Genomic DNA, 22,360 nt, shown 5'->3' with positions numbered 1-22,360 from the left:
ATGGTTGCAATTTCTTAAACCCTTGAGAGAAACCTGATTAGCAGTGAAACCTTGAAGTGAAAGAAGGAATTAGCCTGCACAGCCTGAGAGAAATCCCCCCAAAAATGAAAGACCATTCATTTTCAAATGCTTACTATATTGTTTTTCCAGAGAGTGATGGGAAGGTCCATTATTCTTGATTTGTCCTGTGATGGCCTAAAAAGAAAATGTATAGTTGTTGGGTAAGGCTCTAAATTTATTTTGCAGTTACAATGAGGAGGGAAAGTCCTTCATTTACTTTGATATCCTTGTATCTGAGCTACCAGTTCTTTCTAGGAGAAAGGCTAGTGTGGGTGTGGCTTGAAGAAGAGAGATAAGTCTAGACAAGTAATTTTCAACCTTCCTAATGTTATAACCCTTCAGAAGAATGCCTCCTGTTGTGGTGACCTCAAATCATAAAATTATTTTTGTTGCTACTTCATAACTCTAATTTTGCTTCTGTTATGAACTGTAAAATCTGTGTTTTCTGATGATATAAGGCTACCCCTTAAAAGGATTGCTCAACCCTCCAAGGGTCATGACCCATAGTTTGAAAACTGCTAGTCTAAAGGGTCTGTGCTCTAATTTGTAATTCATCACAAAGATGATCTGCTGAATAGGGGCAGAATCACCTCTACCATTGAGATTTTGTTTAGAAGTCGCTTTCAGAAATTTCACTGCTTGCTCTATTTTGCACAAAAGCCAACTGGTATCAACTATTATTATGGATCAGTATTTCACAAAGGCTTTGGGTTCTGTGTCTCGGTACAAAGAACCAGTCAAAGACACATAGTGAGCTGCAAACAAAGCAAGAGAATTTATTTTTAAAAACATATCTCCAGTGGAGGAAGCAGCCAGACTATGGAGAAACTTCAGTATTTCAGTAGTTTTAATGTACAAAGTCTTGGAGGATTAAGGCTCATTTGCATAGTGAAGGTTTTACTGCACATGTTCCATATGTTACAAGTATCTCTACTTACAACTTCATACATTGTATGTTTCAACAACATATAATCTCCACCCAAGACTGAGTATGTTTCTAAGCATCTTATACTCAAAGATAAACTGAGGTGCATCTGGCCCTGCACTGGAAATGAAAGGCAGTTTTAGTTGAAGTTCACTGGGGTTAGAAAGAGCCTTTAGCCTTTTTCTTTGCCAACTTTTTTCTTTCATGGAATAATTTCATAAGACTTTAAGAAAGATATTCCTGACTTCACTCTGCCCTATTCTCTTGCACCAATACCAACTATCCCTACACTGCTGCAGTACTTCAATATATAATTTAAAATATAGTTCATTTGTCTTACTAGCAAGAAAGCATTTTTGCCATTCTAGAGATTCCTCTTGGGTACTCTGTATTCTTAATATACTTTATTCTTGCACAAAATGTTTTTCATGTTGTGATATTACATTATGCATCTTTCCATTTACCTGCTTAGTTCTGCTTGTCATAGAAATATTTTACAAAGTAATACTAACCTACCACCATGCTGCTATGGGAATAGCTGCCATTCTGTTGGCTGTTCCTCCAACCTCTTCATATATCTTCAATTCTCTTCTGCTGTGTTCTGCTTATATGAACAACTACTAGCCTAGATTCTTTTTCTCTGGAATGATGAAGTCACTCCACCTACTTTCATGCTTTAACCACTCATCTATTGCTTCCTAACATTCAGAAATTATTTTTAAAGTTCAAAAATGGTCATCTTTATTCCCAGGCAATTCACTCAATGATTTAAATATATTGAAAATTGAATATATCATGAATCATGGGTGTCAAGTCTTTAAATTTGTAAGAGTGGATAACAACATATGTTTCCTAAATGAGAGAAATTACTATTTTGACTCTTCCTCCAACTTGGTTGTTGATGAGACAATTGACAAGATATTTAACCTTTTCAACCTCCTTTAATATTTTCAAATTGGTTATAAACTATTCTACAAGGTTGCTAGGGAGATATTCTAAAGCAATTTACAAAGCATCTGTATTATTTTTTTCCTCAAGTAAATATTAGCTGAACTATTTCAGTGTTTTCTCTTTCCTGAAAAAAATTATAAAAGTGATTTCTCTACCTTTGTAAATATATCTTAAATCAACTGCTCTTATTGCTCATACACTTTTCTAGATCTGGACACCAAGAAGTCTCCTTAAGTTACTGAAACAACCTCTAACATTTGATCTCAGCTAATTTGCCCATAATGTTACAATATCACATAATTTCATTTTGAAGTGGTATGATTGATAATACTCAGTGATCTTCTTTGTTAAAATACAAAGAACAAAGAGCACAATAAAGCCTGTAAAGTGTTGTCTTCAGCCTGAAAAACAAACCAAGGTTTTTCTGTCTTCAAATCTATTTGTTCATCTGGATACTTGATCTTTAGCCACATGGGGTAGAGTTTCCTGTTCTTACATTCTTTCTTCTGAGTACAATCTTAAATATTTCCTCTCTAGATAGATGCCCCCTCCTCTTCATTGTTCTGGATATATGAATTGAGATGTCCTATCGCTTTATAGTAAATAAGATACTTATCTCTAGTGCTCTAAAACCTTTATTTCACACCAAGGAGCTGAAGAACCTCTGATAATTGGCCTGTAACATACTGAGAGGAGTATGTGGTTTATGACAGCAGGAACTAAAAATATCATTCTATTGATTTCATCTGACTTAGGCAAATATCTAATTAGTGGTCTGTTGCGCTCACCTTGTCCAGCAAGAAAAACGCAACATGGTTGGATTCTTCTCAACAGCCTTCTTTATTTCAGGAACACCTCGATGCTACAGGAACCCCGGAAACCCAGGGAGGACTTCTTATTACACCCCAGCACTGGAGAGAGCTATGTGTCCTCCTGGGATTGGTCAGTCTGCCGGCACTTTGATTTGTATGCACCTGCTCAGGAGGGGTTGGCAACAGATTCGGGCTAGCGCCTGAGCAGTGGCATTGTTTACAGCCACGGTGTACCGGAGGCAGGTGCCATGTTTTAGGTGCCCGGCTGCCTACAGAAGTCAATGAACTTGTGCTAAACAGGCTTTATTAAATAGCAGTAGTCATTTTCTAAGCATCACAGACTATATAAAATATGAATTTCATAGGACAAATAGGGTAGAGTACCTTCTGTTTCTATTTTGTGGAATAATTTGAGGAGTATTAGATATTCTTTGAAGGAGTGATTGAACTCTGTACTTAATCCATCTGGCCCTGGATTTCATTATTTATTTATTTATTTATTTATTTATTTATTTATTCATTCATTCATTCATTCATTTATTTATTTATTTATTTATTTATTTGACTGGGAGAATACTAATGACGATTTCTATTTCTTTCGGGGATATGGGACTGTTAAGATCATTTAACTGATCCTGATTTAATTTTGGTACCTGGTATCTGTCTAGAAAATTGTCTATTTCATCCAGATTTTCCAGTTTAGTTAAGTATAGGCTTTTATAGTAGGATCTAATGATTTTTTGGATTTCCTCAGTTTCTCTTGTTATGTCTTCCTGTTCATTTCTGATTTTGTGAATTGGAATAATAATGTCTCTGTGCCCTCTACTTAGTCTGGCTAAGGATTTGTCTATTTTGTTGATTTTCTCAAAGAACTAGCTCCTAGTTTGTTTAATTCTTGGTTCATTTTTATTCCACTGGCTTGATTACAGCCCTGATATTATTTCCTGTCATTTACACCTCTTGGGTGAATTTGCTTCTTTTTCTTCTAGGGCTTTTAGATGTGCTGTCAAGCTGCTAGTGTATGCTCTCTGCAGTTTCCTTTTGGAGGCACTCAGAACTATGAGATTTCCTCTTAGGACTGCTTTCATTGTGTCCCATAAGTTTAGCTACGTGTGGCTTCATTCTCATTAAACTCTAAAAAGTATTTAATTTCTTTCTTTATTTCTTCCTTGACCAAGTTATCATTGAGTAGAGTGTTGTTCAGCTTCCACATGTATATGGGCTTTCTGATGTTTATGTTGATATTGAAGACCAGCCTTAGTCCATGGTGATCTGATAGGATGCATGGAATTATTTCAAACTTCTTGTATCTGTTTGAAGCCTGTTTTGATTATATATATATTAATTTTGGAGAAGGTACTATGGAGTACTCAGAAGAAAGTAAAGTCTTTTGCTTTAGGGTGAAATTTTCTAGAAATATGTTACATCCATTTGATTTATAACTTCTGTGAGTTTCACTGTGTCTCTGTTTAGTTTCTATTTCCATGATCTGTCCATTGCTGAGAGTGGGGTGTTAAGGTCTCCTACTATTATTATATGGGGTGTGATGTGTTTTTAGCTTTAGTAAGGTTGCTCTTATGATCATTCACCAAGATCAAGTAGGCTTCATTCTAGGGACGCAGGGGTGCCTCAATATACATAAATTCATCTATCAAAATATAAACAAGCTCAACGAAAAAAGCCATATGATCATCTCATTAGATGTTGAGAAAAAATTTGACAAAAACCAACACCCCTTCATGATAAAAGTCTTGGAACGATAAGGAATTCAAGGCTCACACATAAACACAGTAAAAGCAATATACAGCAAACCAGTAGCCAGCATCAAGCTAAATGGAGAGAAACTTGAAACAATTCCACTAAAATTAGGGATTAGACAAGGCTGTTCACTCTCTCCCAACTTATTCACTGTAGTACTTGAACTCCTAGCCAGATCAATTAGAAAGCAAAAGGAGATCAAATTGATACAAACTGGAAAGGAAGAAGTCAAAATATAACTATTTGCAGAGGATATTATGATACTTAACTGACCTCAAAAATTCCCCTAGAGAACTCCCAAACCTGATAAAATACTTCAGCAAAGAAGCTGGATAGAAAATGACCTCAAACTAATCAGTGGCCTTCCTCTACACAAAGGATAAACAGGATGAGAAAGAAATTAGGGAAACAACACCCTTCATAATAGTCACAAATAATATAAAATACCTTGGTATTATTCTTACTAGGCAAGTGAAAGATCTGTAGGTTAAGAATTTCAAGTCTATGAAGAAAGAAATTGAAGATCTAAGATAGAAAGGTCTCCCAAGCTCACAGACTGGCAGGATTAATATAGTAAAAATGGCCATCTTGCTGAAAGCAATCTACAGATTCAATACAATCCACATCAAAATTCCAACTCAATTCTTCATAGAGTTAGAAATAGCAATTTGCAAATTCATCTGGAATAACAAAAAACTTAAGATAGGGAAAGATATTTTCAACAATAAAAGAACTTCTGTTGGAATCAACTTCCCCTGACCTCAAGCTGTACTATAGAGCAATTGTGGAAAACAAACAAACAAACAAACAACAAAAAGAAACAACAACAACAAAAACCACTACATGATACTGGTACAGTGTCTGGCCATTAGATCAATGGAATCGAACTGAAGACCCAGAAATGAACCCACACACCTGTTGTCACTTTATCTTTGGCAAAGGAGCTAAAACAATCCAGTGGGGAAAAGACAGTATTTTCAACAAATGATGCAGTCTGAACTGTCAGTTAGCATGTAAAAAATGCAAATTGATTCATTCTTATCTTCTTGTACAAAGCTCAAGTATATTTGGATCAAGGACCTCCACATAAAACCAGATACACTGTAACTAATAGCCTCAAGCACATGGGCACAGGGGAAATTTTTCTGAACAGAACACCAATAGTTCTAAGATCATGAACTGACAAATGGGACTTCATAGAATTGCAAAGCTTCTGTAAGGCAAAGGACACTGTCAATAGGATAAAACAGTAACCAACAGATTGGGAAAAGATCTTTTCCAATCCTACATCCAATACAGGGCTAATATCCAATATATACAAAGAACTCCAGAAGTTAGACTCCAGAGAACTAAATAACACTATTTAAAAATGGTGTACAGAGCTAAACAAAGAATACTTAACTGAGGGATAGAGAATGGCTGAGAAGCACCAAAAGTAATGGTCAATATCCTTAGTCATCAGGGAAATGCAAATCAAAACAACCCTGATATTCTACCTTACTCTAGTCAAAATGGCTAAGATCAAAATCTGGAGGACAGCACATGCTGGAGAGATTGTGGAGAAAAAGGAACACTCCTCCATTACTAGTGGGATTGCAAGCTGGTACAACACTCTGGAAATCAGTTTGTCAGTTCCTCAGAAAATTGGACATTGTACTACATAAGGACACATTATTATTACTCCTGGGCATATGCCCAGAAGATTCTCCAACATGTAATGGCACATGCTCTACTATGTTCATTGCAGCCTTATTTATAATAGCCAGGAGGTGGAAACAACCCAGACATACCTCAACAGAAGAATGGATACAGAAAATGTGATACATTTACACAATGGAGCTATTAAAAATGAATTCATGAAATTCTGGGCATATGGATGGAACTCGAAAATATCATCCTGAATGAGGTAACCCTATCACAAAAGAAGACAAATGGTATCCACTCACTAATAATTGGATATTAGCTCAGAATCTCAGAATACCTAAGATACAATTCAGAAACCACATGAAACTCGAGAAGGAAGACAAAAGTGAGGATACTTCAATCCTTCTAAGAAGGGAGAAAAAAATACCTGTGGAGACAAAGGGTGAAGCACAGACTGAAGGAATGACTATCCAGAAACTGCTCCACCTGGGGATGCATCCCATAAAAACCACCAAACCCAGACACTATTGTGGATGCAACAAGGGCTTTCTGACAGGAGTCAGATATAGCTGTCTCCTGAGAGGCTCTGCCAGTGCCTGACAAATACAGAAGAGATGTTCACAATCATCCATTGGACTGAGCACAGGGTCTCCAATGAAGGAGCTAGAGAAAGGACCCAAGGAGCTGAAGGGCTTTGCAGCCCCATAGGAGGAACAACAGTATTAACTAACCAGTAACTTCAGAGCTCCCTGGGACTAAACCACCAACCAAAGAAAACACATGGTGGGGCTCATGGCTCTAGCTGCATATGTATCAAAGGATGGCCTAGTTGGTCATCAACGGGAGGAGAGGCCCTTGATTCTGTGAAGGTTCCATTCCCCAGTATAGGGGAACTCCAGGGCCATGAAGCAGGAGTGGGTGAGTTGGTGAGCAGGGGGAGTGCGGAAGGGATAGAGGGTTTTTGAAGGGAAAACCAGGAAATGGAATAACATTTGAAATGTAAATAAAGAAAATATCTAATAAAAATATAAATTTCATAAAATTGACTTTTAAACAACATATTTTTTTCTTCTGGTAAACTCACTCTACATCAGCAGCTTTGTAGATTTTTATGCTACCTAGCGGTTCCTAAGTCCATTTAGATCTGGTATTGGATTTGAAAAAAATATATATATGTGATACAGAACAGATAATCTTTGAAATTTTGCCTTACCAAATATTTCTTGTTGCTTCACATGATGGTACTGAGATTTAGAAGTAGTAAAAGAGGCTGGAAATGGAATTCTTGTCTCAGCATAGATTCGAACAAACTTATTAGAACTTATGTGTTTTGTTGAAGGCACAACAACCCAGACAAGGATGCCGATTAAACTACATCCAAAGCAATGTCTCCTGCTTCTTTTCTTTTATCTCATATTACTCATCTTGTTCCTTTATAGTATTGATCTTTTGACATGCTGCATATCTCGTTTAAATAGTGAAAAATTAAAGGGTAAAGAGTTTGGACTCCATTTGTATAAATACTTATTATCCCAGATGTATTTTTTAACCTTCACTCAAATTTGGCTTACTACCAAGCTGACAGAATTGATTAATGGTTGATGAAAAATATATTAATTTAGTTATTTTCTGGATAATTATTTCTACTCAATGGAAAATACTATATATATTTTATCTTTTCAAAATGATGTAATATTCTATTGAGCTGGACCACAGTTTTCAATCTATGACTTAAATAAGAGAAAAGTATTTTGTCACACTGGTAGAAGGGGGCACCACAGAACCAGTGTGGGACTGGGTATGGCTTCTGGAGGTTGGCCCCCTTTTGTTGAAGAAGTGTAAAGATTTAATGAGTATTTCATCTGATCAGGTTCAAATATAAAGATTCGTTTAGGCTCAGCACCTCCTTTAATCTATCTGCATATACAGTAACATCAGTGGTGACATATCCCAAATTTGATGTTCCAGAATGCTGTACCAGTATTGGCAGTATTGGCAGTGGAACTTATCCAGACTATTGACGAACATGATTGTGCTCATTTTCTCATACAGTTTCTTTCTCTCAGCACTGTGAGCATGATGCAAACGGAAAGGCTGAATTAAAGTAGAAGACTGGAGCCCTCTGCTCCAGCATAGGCCATATCAGCACCCAGATCCACAACCCAAGCCATTTTATCCCATTTCCACATACCTGGTAGAAGTCTCTAAGTCCACCAGAGACTTAACTAGCATAGAGATCCTCCACTAAGGCCACCAAATTTGGGCCTCAGAGTCTACCCAGCTTTCCCCCAGTAAACCCTCCTCTATTCATTTCCTTATCTGTCTCATAAATCCAGTGAAAGACCCATGCTCCACTGAAAGTCACTGCTACATCCACTCCAGTAGTGACTTGCTTGACAGGTTTAGAAACCTGGAAACAGTACTGAGGTGAAAAGTTCACAGAAACTTAGACATCCTGTATAAAGAATGCTCCAAACTTTTCCTTGCAAATGGATCTGTGTGCTTTCTTTCAGTATTGTTTTATCATAGGTGCCTCCAAGCAATGACTTGCCAAATACCTAAGCAAAATTGAACTTTGCTTCCTGGCATTCACCAATGCCCTAGGTAGTCCTTGAGCTGACCATAGGCTTTGAATTCAGTAAGAATGTTGACAATTTGGTGACATTCAGAATTGCCTCTAGTATTGTAAGAGAGATAGTGAAAGAAATCAGGCATTACTATCTACTACAAAGAGTTAGAAATCTTAGGGCAAGCTTAGCAAAGTAAGTTTAGGATTCTTATTATCGTTATGTATGGCAGACTACATCACTTATTAGTAGAAAGTTCCCCCCACACTATCACTTAGAATAAAAGCCAAGTGGTTTAGGAAGTAGATCAGGTTGTGGTTTTAGAGTATTGCATTATTCATGAGAAGGTTAGCTAGATCGGAACTCCCTAATTAGAACCATGACTTGGGTGTGAAAGCCCTTGCCCCAGGAGTGTAAAGACCTCACACCTGACTTCTAAGAATACATCTGACCTTAGATAGAGCTGACTTTGTCTCAGTTGTTTTATTGCCCAGTTCCTGTCAGTCTTCATGTTTGCATTCCTCTGTTTTGTGTAAGAGTCATTAAGCATCTGGTAATCTCATTGTACCTTGCCTATGTGTCCCTAATTTCCCTAATTTCTTCTTTATAAAAAGTTTGATGCTCAATTTGACAAATTACATTCAGATACAGCACACTCTCTTGGGTTGTGTATTTGTTTGTCATTTTTCGCCAACTCTTTGCCCACCTGTCTGGAACCCAGATTTCTCCTGCAGATTGAGGGGGCCCAACTAAGGCTGGTCTGAGGCAGGTCACACTGGCACACAGAAGCCCAGAGGACCCCCAACTACACTAGAGGAGAAGCTGGCTTCCAGAATTCCAGAATCTGTCTCAGGTGCAGACCCATTACTCATCCATTGGCAATTCCATCCAGAAGATCATAGAAGAAACAGAAAGTCAGGAATAAGGAAAAAAAAATCAACAAAGACAAACTCAAAACTTAGCACCTAGACCTACATTCACCACAAATTTACATTCAAGATATCAGTGTAGGAACAAAATTAAGAATAGCCAGGGCATAATGATATTCATAGGAATGTCATTCATCCTACAAGAGCTAAACCTGAATATTCCAATATAGCTAAAGCAGATGAAAATTATCTTAAAAACAACTTTATAGTGATCTGTAAAGAGGACATAAATAAATTCCCGTTAAAGATCCAGGAAAAAAAATAAAAAACAAGAATTGAAGGAAATAAATAAAACTCCTCAAAAAAATCCAAGAAAAAACAAACAGTTGAAGGAAATAAATAAAACTGTTCAAGACGTGAAAACAGAAATAGAATCAATAAATAACACAAACTGGGGGAATTCTGGAAAGGAAAAATCTATATAAGTGAAAAAGTACTACAGACAGAAGTATCATCAACAGAATACAAGAAGTAATAGAGAAAAATTTCCAGACACTGAAGATGTTAAAGAAGAAATAGCTTAATTAGTAAAAGAAAATGTTAAAACTAAAATAAATCCATCCAGGGCATCTGGAACACCACTAAATAACAAGTCTAAGAATAATAGGGATAGAAGGAAAAGAAACCTACCTCAAAAACCTAGAAAATATTTTTAAGAATACCACAGAAAAAAATTTCCTAACCTAAAACTGTACACGCTTTATAAGAGCACAAGAAGCTTACAGAACACAAAATAGATTAAACCAGAAAAAGAATGTCCCTTAAACACATAATAAAACACTAAATACACAGATCAGAGAAAGAATATTAAAAGATACAGTGAAAAAAATTTCAAATGACATATGAAGGCAGTTAGAATTATTCCAAATTTCTCAATGGAGACTCTTTACGTCAGAAAGGCCTGATAAGATGTATTGTAATCTCTAAGGGAGCATAGATGCCAGCCTTGACTATTATAACCAGCAAAACATTTAATCACTGTAAGTGAAAAACACAAGATATATGGTAGCATATATTTAAACAATGTCTATCCACAAATACATACATACAGAAGGTCATACAAGAAAATTTCCAACTCAAAAAATAAACTACAGCTGTGAGGGTACAGGTAACAATATAACACCAGCAAAACCCTTAGAAGGACTCACACACACACACACACACACACACACACACACACACACACACACATGCATAACACCACCACCAACACAATAACAGAAATTAACAATCAATTGGTCCTGATTTCTCTCAATATCAATGAGCTAGTTCCACAACAAAAAGATGTACAGTAACAAAATGCATATGAAAATAGGACCCATTCTTCTCCTGCATACAAGAAGCAGAGCTCAACATCAAAGATATATATTACCTCAGAGTAAAGGACTTGAATAAAAATTTCCAAGCACATGGACCTAAGAAAAAAAGCTGCTGTAGCCTTTCTAATATCTAACAAACTAGATTTCAAACAAAAGTCAATCAAAAGAAACAGAGAAGGACACCTCATACTCATCAAAAGACAAATCAGAAGAGATTTTTTTTTCCATTTTTAATATTTATGCTCCAAACACAAGGACTTAAAAGAATGTGGTGCTTAAATCAAACACTGAACTCTACACTTAAAGTGCTGGAGACTTAAATACCAGACTCTCACCAACAGACTGGTTATCCAGAACCAAACTTCAAGGAGATATCCTAGAGACCAAACCATCGTATGCAGAACATTTTACCAAACCACAAGAATACACCTTATTCTCAGTGCCTCATTAAATATTTTCCAAAATTAACCAAATTGTCATAAATTAAGTCTCAACAAAAAGAAAAGTGAAATAGCTCCTTGGATTCTATCAGATCACCATGGATTAAAGCTGAATTTCAAACAGAAACATTAGGAAGCCTTTAACATCATGGAAACTAAACAACTCTCCACTTAATACTTATTTGGTCAAGTCAGAAATTAAGAAAGAAATAAAAAAGTTCCTGGGATTCAATGTAAATAAATTAACACCAACCTAAATTTACCAGACACAATGAAAACAGTATTAAGAAGAAAGTTCGTAGTGATTTTTGATAATGAAGCCAGATATATACAATGGAAAGAATCATCTTCAACAAATGGTGATGGTCTAATAGGTTGTTGGCCTATAGAAGAATACATATAGATCAATATCTATCACCCTCAATAAAACTCACCTCCAAGTTGGTAATGAGATTCACTAAACCCAGATTCACTAAACATGATAAAGGAGAAAGGGGGGGAATAGCACTGAAGACATTGTCACAGGAGAAACCTTTCTGAGCAGAATATCAATAACAAAGGCATGATGATCAAAAACAAAAATTTGATTTTTCAAACTGAAAATCTTTGATAAAGCAAAGGACAATGTCAGACAAATCAGCAGCCTACATAGCAAGAAAAGAATTTTACCAATTCAAAATCTGAGAGAAGGCTAATATTCAAAATATATAAAGAGCTGAAGGAACTAGATTCAACAAACCAAATAATCAATTTTTAAAATGGTGTACCTATCTAAACAGAGCATTCCTGATAAAGGAATCTCAAATGGCCAAGAAACATTTAAGAAATGTCCAGCAACTTTAGTCATTAGGAAAAAGCAAATATAAATGACTCTGGAATTCTATCTTACATATATCAGAATGACTAAGATCAGAAACACAAGAAACAGCTTGTGCTGGCAAGGATGTGGAGCAAGACAAACACTTCCATTGCTTGTTCAAGTGAAAATTTATATAGTCACATTGAAAATCTATACGGAGGTTACTTAGCTATTATAAAATTGATCCACCTTAAGACCCAGCTATACCATTCCAAAGGATGTTCCAACCACCACAAGGACACATGCTCTACTATGTTCATAGCAGCTCTACATGTAATAATTAGAAACCTGAAACAGCCTCTATGTTCCTTAACCAAAGATTGGACAAAGAAAATATGGTACATATATTCAATGCAGTATTGTAACTCAGTTGTTAAAAAATAAATAACATATTGACTTTTGTAGGCAAAGAGATGGAATTGGAAAAAAAAAATCATCCTGTGTGAGGTAACATAGACCCAGAAAGACAAACATTGTATGTACTCATAAGTGGACCTTAGTTGTAAAGGACAATTATGCTTCAACCCTCAGTCCCAGAAAGGCTAAGTGAAAAAGAAGGGTCACAGGGAGAAATATGAGTATCCCTGTGAAGGAAAAGTAGGACAGATTTCATGGGTGAACTGTGGTAGGTAAGTGTGGGAACAGGAAAATTCAGGGAGTTACGGAGTAGAGGAAGAGAACACTAATAAAGACAACTGGAATTGGGTATCAATTTCAGGGAGATGCAGAAACCCATTGCAATGGAATCTTTCAAGAATCCATGAAGGTGACCCTAGGGAGGACTCCTAGAAATGAGGAATAGAGAACCTGAACTGTCCACTTCTGTAACAGAGCAAGGTTTCCAGTGCAGGAATTGGGACACAAATCAAGCCACTAAACCTTCAACCTATAGTTTGTCCTACCTGCTGGGTTAAATGTGACCCAGAACTTGTGGGAATATCCAACCAGTTTAACTTGAAACCCATGTTAAAATCCGAATTATGCTTCTCAATGCATGGAGTGAGAGGAACAAGAGTCTGGACAGCCCAGAGACCTAGGATAGAACAAACAAACAAACAAACAAGCAAACAACAAAAACCTATAAAATGATTCCCAATTTCTAATGATACTTTGGTATAGTAGTATACTGGAGCTTAGTATAATTGTCATTTGAGAGCTTTGATCCAGCAACAGATAGGAGCAGATGCAGAAATGAGCAACCATTTCAGGGAATTCTGAAGAGGAGCAGGTAGGATTGCAGTTGCCTGAGGGGTTAAGGACACCACAAGAATACATACAGCACACAGAATCAATGAACTTGATCTCTTTGGGCCTCACAGAGACTGAACTGACAATAATGAAGCTTTTATAGGTCTAATCTTGGCCCTCTACACATATGTAGTTTGGTGTTCTTGTGGGATTCCTAACAATGGAAGTGGGGGCTGCCACTGACTCTTTTTCCTGATTTTAAAAGGTAATACCTTTTACCTCCTGCTGAGTTGCCTATTTCTGTCTTAATAAGAGGAGAGGTGCCTTGTCTTATTGTAACTTGGTATGCACTGTTTGATTGACATCCCTGGGCCTGACCTTTTCTAAAGGGAAAGGAGGAGGAGTAGATCCATGAGAGAGGAAATGTGAGGAGGAGAGACAGGGAGGAAAGGAGAGAGGGTAAGCTGTAATCAGGATGTACAGCACTCGGGAGGCAGAGGCAGGCGGATTTCTGATTTCGAGGCCAACCTGGTCTACAAAGTGAGTTCCAGGACAGCCAGGGCTATACAGAGAAACTCTGTCTCAAAAAACAAAACAAAACAAAACAAAAAAAAAAAAAAAAAAAAAAAAGAAAAAAAAAAGAATTGAATTTTAAATCAAGAGAAAAATCAATGTGTATAATGGCATAAATGCATAATATACACATAAAGTCAACTCTCCAGAACCATGTACAGAACCAGTATACAATTATATATATATATACATTACTTTAGCGACTATAATTGTGATAAACATTAGATAGGCCCTAAATTGATTAGGGTATTTTTGCATTTTCAAAGCCTCCTGATTCTCTACTGAGAAGCTGAAACCTCATGTAAACAGAGATGTAAACACCTGTATCCCAGACTGCTGAGATTACACGTCTGAAATTTACATACTGACTAAATTCCATGTGATCTCTCCATAAAGATAAAGTAGGTTGGGCTGGAGAGATGGCTCACCTGTTAAGATCTCTGACTGCTCTTCCAGACATTCTAAGCTCAATTCCCAGCACTACCATCTGTAAAAGGATCTGATGCTCCGCTCTGGTATATCTGAAGAAAGGGAGAGCATAGTCACATATATAAAATAAATAAATAATTCTTTAAAAAATGATAAAGTAGGTTTTATATTAGATGATTCTGCCCTGCTGATATCTAAGGTATTTTCTTTAACTCTAGCATATTTAAGATTTGACATATTTTTAACTCAGGCATGTAAAGCTGGGATAAGATGTGGTGCTCAGGAGTCAGTATATGCAATAGATTTTAACATTATAATACTTTCAATCATAGATGCATTTATAGGGAGATACTCCCAAGTGTTTGCTGGGAAACTGCCCATGTCCTGGTGGATGATCTCACATTGATGCACATATGGGCATCACTAATTAGATTTGGGATTATTAATTACAAAAAAGTGAAAAATTGACATGAAGCTTGGAAGGAGACAAGGTGGGGATCCTGAGGGAATTGGAGAGAGGTACTGGTGGATGGATAGGATCTGTGTGTATTTTATAGATATATGAAAATTTAATGAAAAAACTATTAAGTTTTTAAAATATATACTCCCATAAATCAGTAGCTTCTGACCTATATCATTTTGTTAATATAAAACTGTTAGTCACATAAGTTCATATTTTCAAGATTATGTTTGATATTCACTTATTTAAAATTATGTTGGTGCTTTAAATTATTTAATCCACACAAAAATATATAGAACAATATTTGCTATATCATACATAATACTTTTCTTCAAACACAGGTGCTTTTAAACACAATATAAGACAATTCATCTTTTTTCTTTTAACTTAAAATATATAATCTTTTTTAATTAGGTATTTATTTCATTTACATTTCCAATGCTATCCAAAAAGTCTCCCACACACTCCCCAACCAACTCCCCCACTCACCCACTCCCACTTCTTAGCCCTGGCGTTCCCCTGTACTGAGGCATATAAAGTTTGCACTACCAATGGGCCTCTCTTTCCACTGATGGCCGACTAGGCCATCTTCTGATAAATATGCAGCTAGAGACACAAGCTGCGGGGGGTATTAGTTAGTTCATATTGTTGTTCCACCTCTAGGGTTGCAGATCCCTTTAGCTCCTTGGGTACTTTCTCTAGCTCCTCCATTGGGGGCCCTGTGATCCATCCAATAGCTGACCATGAGCATCCACTTCTGTGTTTGCTAGGTCCCGGCATAGCCTCACAAGAGACAGCTATATCAGGGACCTTTCAGCAAAATCTTGCTAGTGTATACAATGCTATCAGCATTTGGAGGCTGATTATGAGATGGATCCCTGGATATGGCAGTCTCTAGATGGTCCATCCTTTTGTCTAAGCTCCAAACTTTGTCTCTGTAACTCCTTCCATGGGTGATTTGTTCCCAATTCTAAGAAGGGGCAAAGTGTCCACACTTTGGTCTTTGTTCTTCTTGAGTTTCATGTGTTTTGAAAATTGTATCTTGTATATTGGGTATTCTAAGATTCTGGGCTAATATCCACTTACCAGTGAATACATACTGTATGAGTTCTTTTGTGATTGGGTTACCTCACTCAAATTGATGCCCTCCAGGTCCATCCATTTGCCTAGGAATTTCATGAATTTATTCTTTTTAATAACTGAGTAGTACTCCATTATGTAAATGTACCACATTTTCTGTATCCATTCCTCTGTTGAAGGGTATCTGGGTTCTTTCCAGCTTCTGGCTATTATAAATAAGGCTGCTATGAACATAGTGGAGCATGTGTCCTTCTTACTGGTTGGAAAATCTTCTGGATATATGCCCAGGAGAAGTATTGCAGGATCCTCCAGTAATACTATGTCCAATTTTCTGAGGAACCGCCAGACTGATTTCCAGAGCTGTTGTACAAGCTTGCAATCCCACCAACAATGGAGGAGTGTTCCTCTTTCTCCACATCCTTGCCAGCATCTACTGTCACATGAATTTTTGAACGTAGCCATTCTGACTGGTGTGAGGTGGAATGTCAGGGTCATTTTGATTTGCATTTCCCTGATGATTAAGAATGCTGAACATTTTTTCAGGTGCTTCTCAGCAATTTGGTATTCCTCAGGTGAGAATTCTTTGTTTAGCTCTGAGACCCATTTTTTAATGGGGTTATTTGATTTTCTGGAGTCCACCTTCTTGAGTTCTTTATATATATTGAATATTAGTCCCCTATCTGATTTAGGATAGGTAAAGATCCTTTCCCAATGTGTTGGTGGCCTTTTGATCTTATTGACCATGCATCTTTTGCCTTACAGAAGCTTTGCAATTTTATGAGGTCCCATTTGTCGATTCTCAATCATACAGCACAAGCCATTGCTGTTTTATTCAGGAATTTTCCCCCTGCCCCATATCTTCGAGGCTTTCCCCTACTTTCTCCTCTATAAATTTCAGGGTCTCTGGTTTTATTTGGCATTCCTTAATCCACTTAGATTTGATCTTAGTACAAGGAGATAAGAATGGATCAATTTGCATTCTTCTACATGATAACCACCAGTTGTGCCAGCACCATTTGTTGAAAATGCTGTCTTTTTTCCACAGGATGGTTTTAGCTCCCTTGTCAAAGATCTAGTGACCAAAACTTTCTTTCTAAGTACTCAACATTGTACTTGAAGTCCTAGCCAGAGCAATTTGACAACAAAAGGAGATAAGGGGATACAAATTGGAAAGGAAGAAGTCAAAATATTACCTTTTGCAGATGATATGATAGTATATATAAGTGACCCTAAAAATTCCACCAGAAAACTCCTAAACCTGATAAACTTCTTCAATCAAGTATCTGGATATAAAATTAATTCAAGTAAGTCAATGGCCTTTCTGTACACAAAGGATAAACAGGCTGAGAAAGAAATTAGGGAAACAGCACCCTTCTCAATAGTCACAAATAATATAAAATACCTTGGCATGACACTAAGAAAGTGAAAGATCTGTATGATAAGAACTTCCAGTCTCTGAAGAAAGAAATTAAAGAAGATCTCAGAAGATGGAAAGATCTCCCATGCTCATGGATTGGCAGGATCAATATAGTAAAAAATGCCTATCTTGCCAAAAAGCAATCTACAGATTCAATGCAATCCCCATCAAAATTCCAACTCAATTCTTCAATGTATTATAAAGGGCAATCTGCAAATTCATCTGGAATAACAAAAAACCTAGGATAGCAAAAACTCTTCTCAAGGATATAAAAACCTCTTGTGGCATCAACATGCCTGACCTAATGCTATACTACAGAGCAATTGTGATAAAAAACAAAAACAAACAAACACACAAACCAAAAAAAAAATAAAACTGCATGGTACTTGTATAGTGACAGACAAGTAGACCAATGGAATAGAATTGAAGACTCAGAAAATATACAATCTTTTAGACTACTAAGAAAGCTCTTAAAGCCCCACCTTGGGATCCAAGCCATCTGCAGATACCAAAACCTTACTCTATTGCTGATGCCAAGATGTGTTTGCATACAGGAGCCTGGTATGGCTCCTGTCCTCTGAGAGTCTCTGCCAGCACCTAAGACAGTTGCAGGTACTCACAGGCAACCATCAGATGGCTGAGTGCTGCGAACCCAATGGAGGAGCTAGGGAAAGGTCTGAATGAGCTGAAGAAGTTTACAGCCCCATAGGAAGAACAACAATACAATTAACTAGACACTTCAGAACTCCCAGGCACTAAAGCACCAATCAAAGAGTACACATCGAGGGACCCATGGCTCCAAAAACATATGTAGCAGAAGACTGACATATTTGGCATCAATGGGAGGAGAGTTCTTTGGTCCTGTAGAGGCTTGATGCCCCAGAGAATGGAGATGAAGGAGGACTAATGTAAGAATGGGTGATGCGGTGGGGGAACATGCTTTTAGAGTGAAGGGGAGGGATATGGAGGGGGGGGGGTAACATTTGAAATGTAAACAAAATTCTTAATAAAAAAGAAGACAGAAGGCTCTTTAGTTAATTTTCATATATGTAAATGTTTACTGTGATGGTTTGTATATCTTTGGACCAGGGAGTGGCACCATCTGAAGGTGTGGCCTTGTTGGAATAGGTGTGACCTGGTTGGAATGGGTGTGTCACTGTGGGTGTGGGTATAAGATCCTCACCCTAGTTGCCTGGAAGTCAGTCTTCCACTAGCAGCCTTTGGATGAAGACATAGAACTCTCAGTTCCTTCTGTGCCATGCCTGCCTGGATACTGCCATGCTCCCACCTTGATGATTTATGGACTGAACCTCTGAACCTGTAAGCCAGCCCCAATTAAATTTTTTTTTTATAAGACTTGCCTTGGTCATGGTGTCTGTTCACAGCAGTAAAATCCTAACTAAGACATTTAACTTTTGGGTTTTATTAAGCAACATTGTGCTTTTCTCTTCGTCTGATTATAGATTTTTTTGTGAACCTTGGTATTATAAATGTAAGTATAAACATTTAGGCTTATAATAAATCATATTTATTGTGTTTATTTTGTTAACATCACAGTGATTTGAATGTTGTTCACAGATCATTAATATATCTTAACATATTAAATAAAAATTAAGATAAAACATGACCACAAAGCAAGTTGACCCTATTTTGGAGATTTATTATATTATTAACTAAAACACTATCTTATGAAAATAATAACAGAACTTAATATGCCAACCATTGTTCACAACTGAATTGATAATTTTGTTACTGATTTTTTAACAACACAGAAATCTTATATGAATGTATTTGGTTTAATCCCTAGTATGTGATATAGGGCTGCTTTAGACTTTCCATAGCAGCTAATTGTGATTTGTCTCCTGCTCTGGCAGGGGCATGATTTTGCCAGGTGAAGGTTATGTTTGGGATTCTGGGAGCTCTTCAAAGGATATAAAAATGTCAGTGCCCTCTCAGGCTTAGCTGTGTCCCAGCTACTCCTTCTGCTCTGGCTGTTGCTATTCGCTAGACTGTTGGTTGGAGGTATCCTGACCACAAAGATCAAACTTTCCCCAGGGAACTTGACAGAAACTTTTAATCAGAAGGAAGTACGCTAAATGAGATCAATGCTTGCTTTGTGTTTCTTTAAAACAACTTGATGCAATATAGTACCTTTAAAAAGATCCTCAGAATTAAACAAACATTACTACAAAGCAACTGTTCTTAATTTCTGATTTCCCACTGGGGTTATACTCAGTGCTGGTTATTTTTGAGATTGAGCTATTGTAATTGATTGACCATCTGCTTTTTCTGGATATTCATGTTCTTTGCTTGCTCTTGAGGATTACAAGTAAGTTCCTAGCATCTGTTTTAACCTTTCATGTAAATGAAAAACCAAATCAAACACTGTTTCCAACCAAATTGTAATTAAAAAAACATTATTATTTTTATACTAATACACTTTTCTCATATTTGATAATTTACTTGTATGCAAATGTACAAATAATTTTATCAAGTCCATATAAATGATTACTTATATCAAAAGTATTTAACAGCAAGCACAATTTTTGAAATTGTTTGTATCTTAAATACATTTTGGAATTTCCATGAATCTTTTTTGGAGGAATTCCATGATATCTTTGTGTTCAAAGTAATATCTGTTCTCATTTCATTCATAGTCTCTCTAAAAATCTCTGAATTCTATGACAATGGTGGAAAACACTCATAAGCCCACTATTGTAGGCCCAGGCAAGAGGGTGGCAGCGTTATATAGACAGATCTTTTTCAAAAGAAAAAAACGTAAACAAAATAACTATATCAAAGGTTCAAAACTGTACTTTCCTTAATGACTATTTAAATTGGAATAATTATCTCTATTATAATAAAAGATAATGCATGATTTTTTCTCTCTGATGCTTATTTAAATTTTGCTAAAGTCATATGGGTAATATTTTCATGTGACATATAATAAAATCATGACAAATGTGAAAATACTTTATATCTCTGCAATTGCCATGTAATAGATGATGATTCAAATCTGATTTGGTTCATTTTTAATAAGAAACAGCCAGAATAGTATGAGATTTCCTTTGTTTCTGTTCTACCCTTCGTTCTTAGCTTTCTATAGATAAGAAAATATCAAATTATTAAAAAATGATTTATAAAAATACTGCACCAATATCATGGAATATAATTTTTAATGTTCATATTTGTATGTCTTCAGCTAGAGATTACATATTGTGTGTAATGGTTTTACTATACAGCACTTGCTCCATTGTTCACATAGAAGAGAAACTTGAAGGTTTTGAAGCATGGTAAATATCTGTGAAGCATTATACTACCTGTGTAGTATTATTATTTTAATAAATTTTGATGTGAGGTTACTTCTTGCCTCAATGGTTTATGTCCAGGAATGAAAGACATACACAGCTTTTATATATTAGTGTGTCTTAAGCAGCACAATAGCTGGGCAACTGCCTAACCTCCATGTCTTTAAAATTTACCTCCCATCTATAACTCTGAGTTATTCCACCCTACTTTCTATGTTCCATCTTGGATATTCTTGGCCCAAGTGGGGAGCCCTCTGGGCTTCTTTCTCTTGTTCCTTTTACATGGCAGCTCTAAGTCCTCCTCCTGCACATTTTCAGGCATGTCCTCTCTTCTCCTCTCTCTTCCACACTCTGTGCATGATAAATCTTTCCATTCCTCCTTCCTTCTCCTCATTGTCCCAAACCCTGGAAACCTAAATCCTGCCTATCTCTCTTCTCCCCAGCTATCAGAAAGTGGCACCTTTATTTTCCAATCAGGATTAACTAGGAGCAGGATCCCAGAAACTAAGTACAGAGTCCAGATCTTGGGGGCCCAGCACTTAGCATTACAACAACTTCAAAAGAAAAAGCCTGAACAATCCCTCCTTTTAGTCCAATAAAAAGCTCTTTTTTTCTCTAAGAAATAAATTGTATACAGTTATAACAATTATATACATCATAAAATATGGTATACACTTATAACATCTAGTCCATCATATTTGGCAATTTTGATAAAGTATGCTATAATCTATCCTAACTTACTTTACAAGTCTGTACCTCAATCATGTTTAATTTCAACTTGTATTATTACCATCTGAAAACCATCTTTTCTAACACTAACTGGCTCATGAATGTGACAGTCGTTCCATGAATTCACCTGGCTAAGATTTCAGTCCCAGGCACGAAATTCCTCCTACTGAGCAGGTCTTAAGTCTAGGGGTAGGCTTTCTCCAGGTTCTATGCACTGTTTTACTTTTAGGCATATCTTTTTTGTTGGTCATTGGGGTGGTTCGGAGGCTTTCAGCTAGAAAGGACTACTCCACAATACTCTCCTTTGGCAACTTACACCGCACCTTTAGAAATTATGAAAGCTAGTCCTTGTGAAGGAAGGAGTCTTTCCAGTGAGATTCAGATCAATACCTCTAAGTCGGGTCCTATATCCCGACTATGTGGTACCTTCTGCAATAGAATTTTAATTTATTTTTCTGGAAAGGAACGATGGCAATGCCATTAGTCTTTAGGTTTAAAGATTAATGAAATCACCGTTAGTTTTGAAAATATTTTCTAATTGTTATTTCATATACTTCAGAGCAGCCCATGAAATTTACTAAAAAGAAACTTAAGGAGCTTTTCAGTAAGGTGGTTTGCTTTAAAAACTACAGAAATGGGTATTTTCTTAGAAATGGAAAAGATGTATCTGAAAGAAATTTTGGGATGAGAGAATAAAATGCTATAGGGGGATAAAGGTACTGCACACGCTGGGAAGTGGTGGTGAATGCCTTTAAGCCCAGCACTCATGAGGCAGAGGCAGGTGGATCTCTGAACTCGAAGCCAACCTGGTCTACAAAGTGAGTTCCAGGACAGCCAGGGCTATACAGAGAAAGGCTGTCTCAAAAATAAAATCAAAAAACAAAAAAAAAAAAACAAAAACAAAGCAAAAAT

This window comes from Mus musculus, chromosome 1 (genome assembly GCF_000001635.26).
Source record: "Mus musculus strain C57BL/6J chromosome 1, GRCm38.p6 C57BL/6J".
NCBI lineage: Eukaryota > Metazoa > Chordata > Mammalia > Rodentia > Muridae > Mus > Mus musculus.
This window is presented reverse-complemented; position numbering follows the sequence as displayed.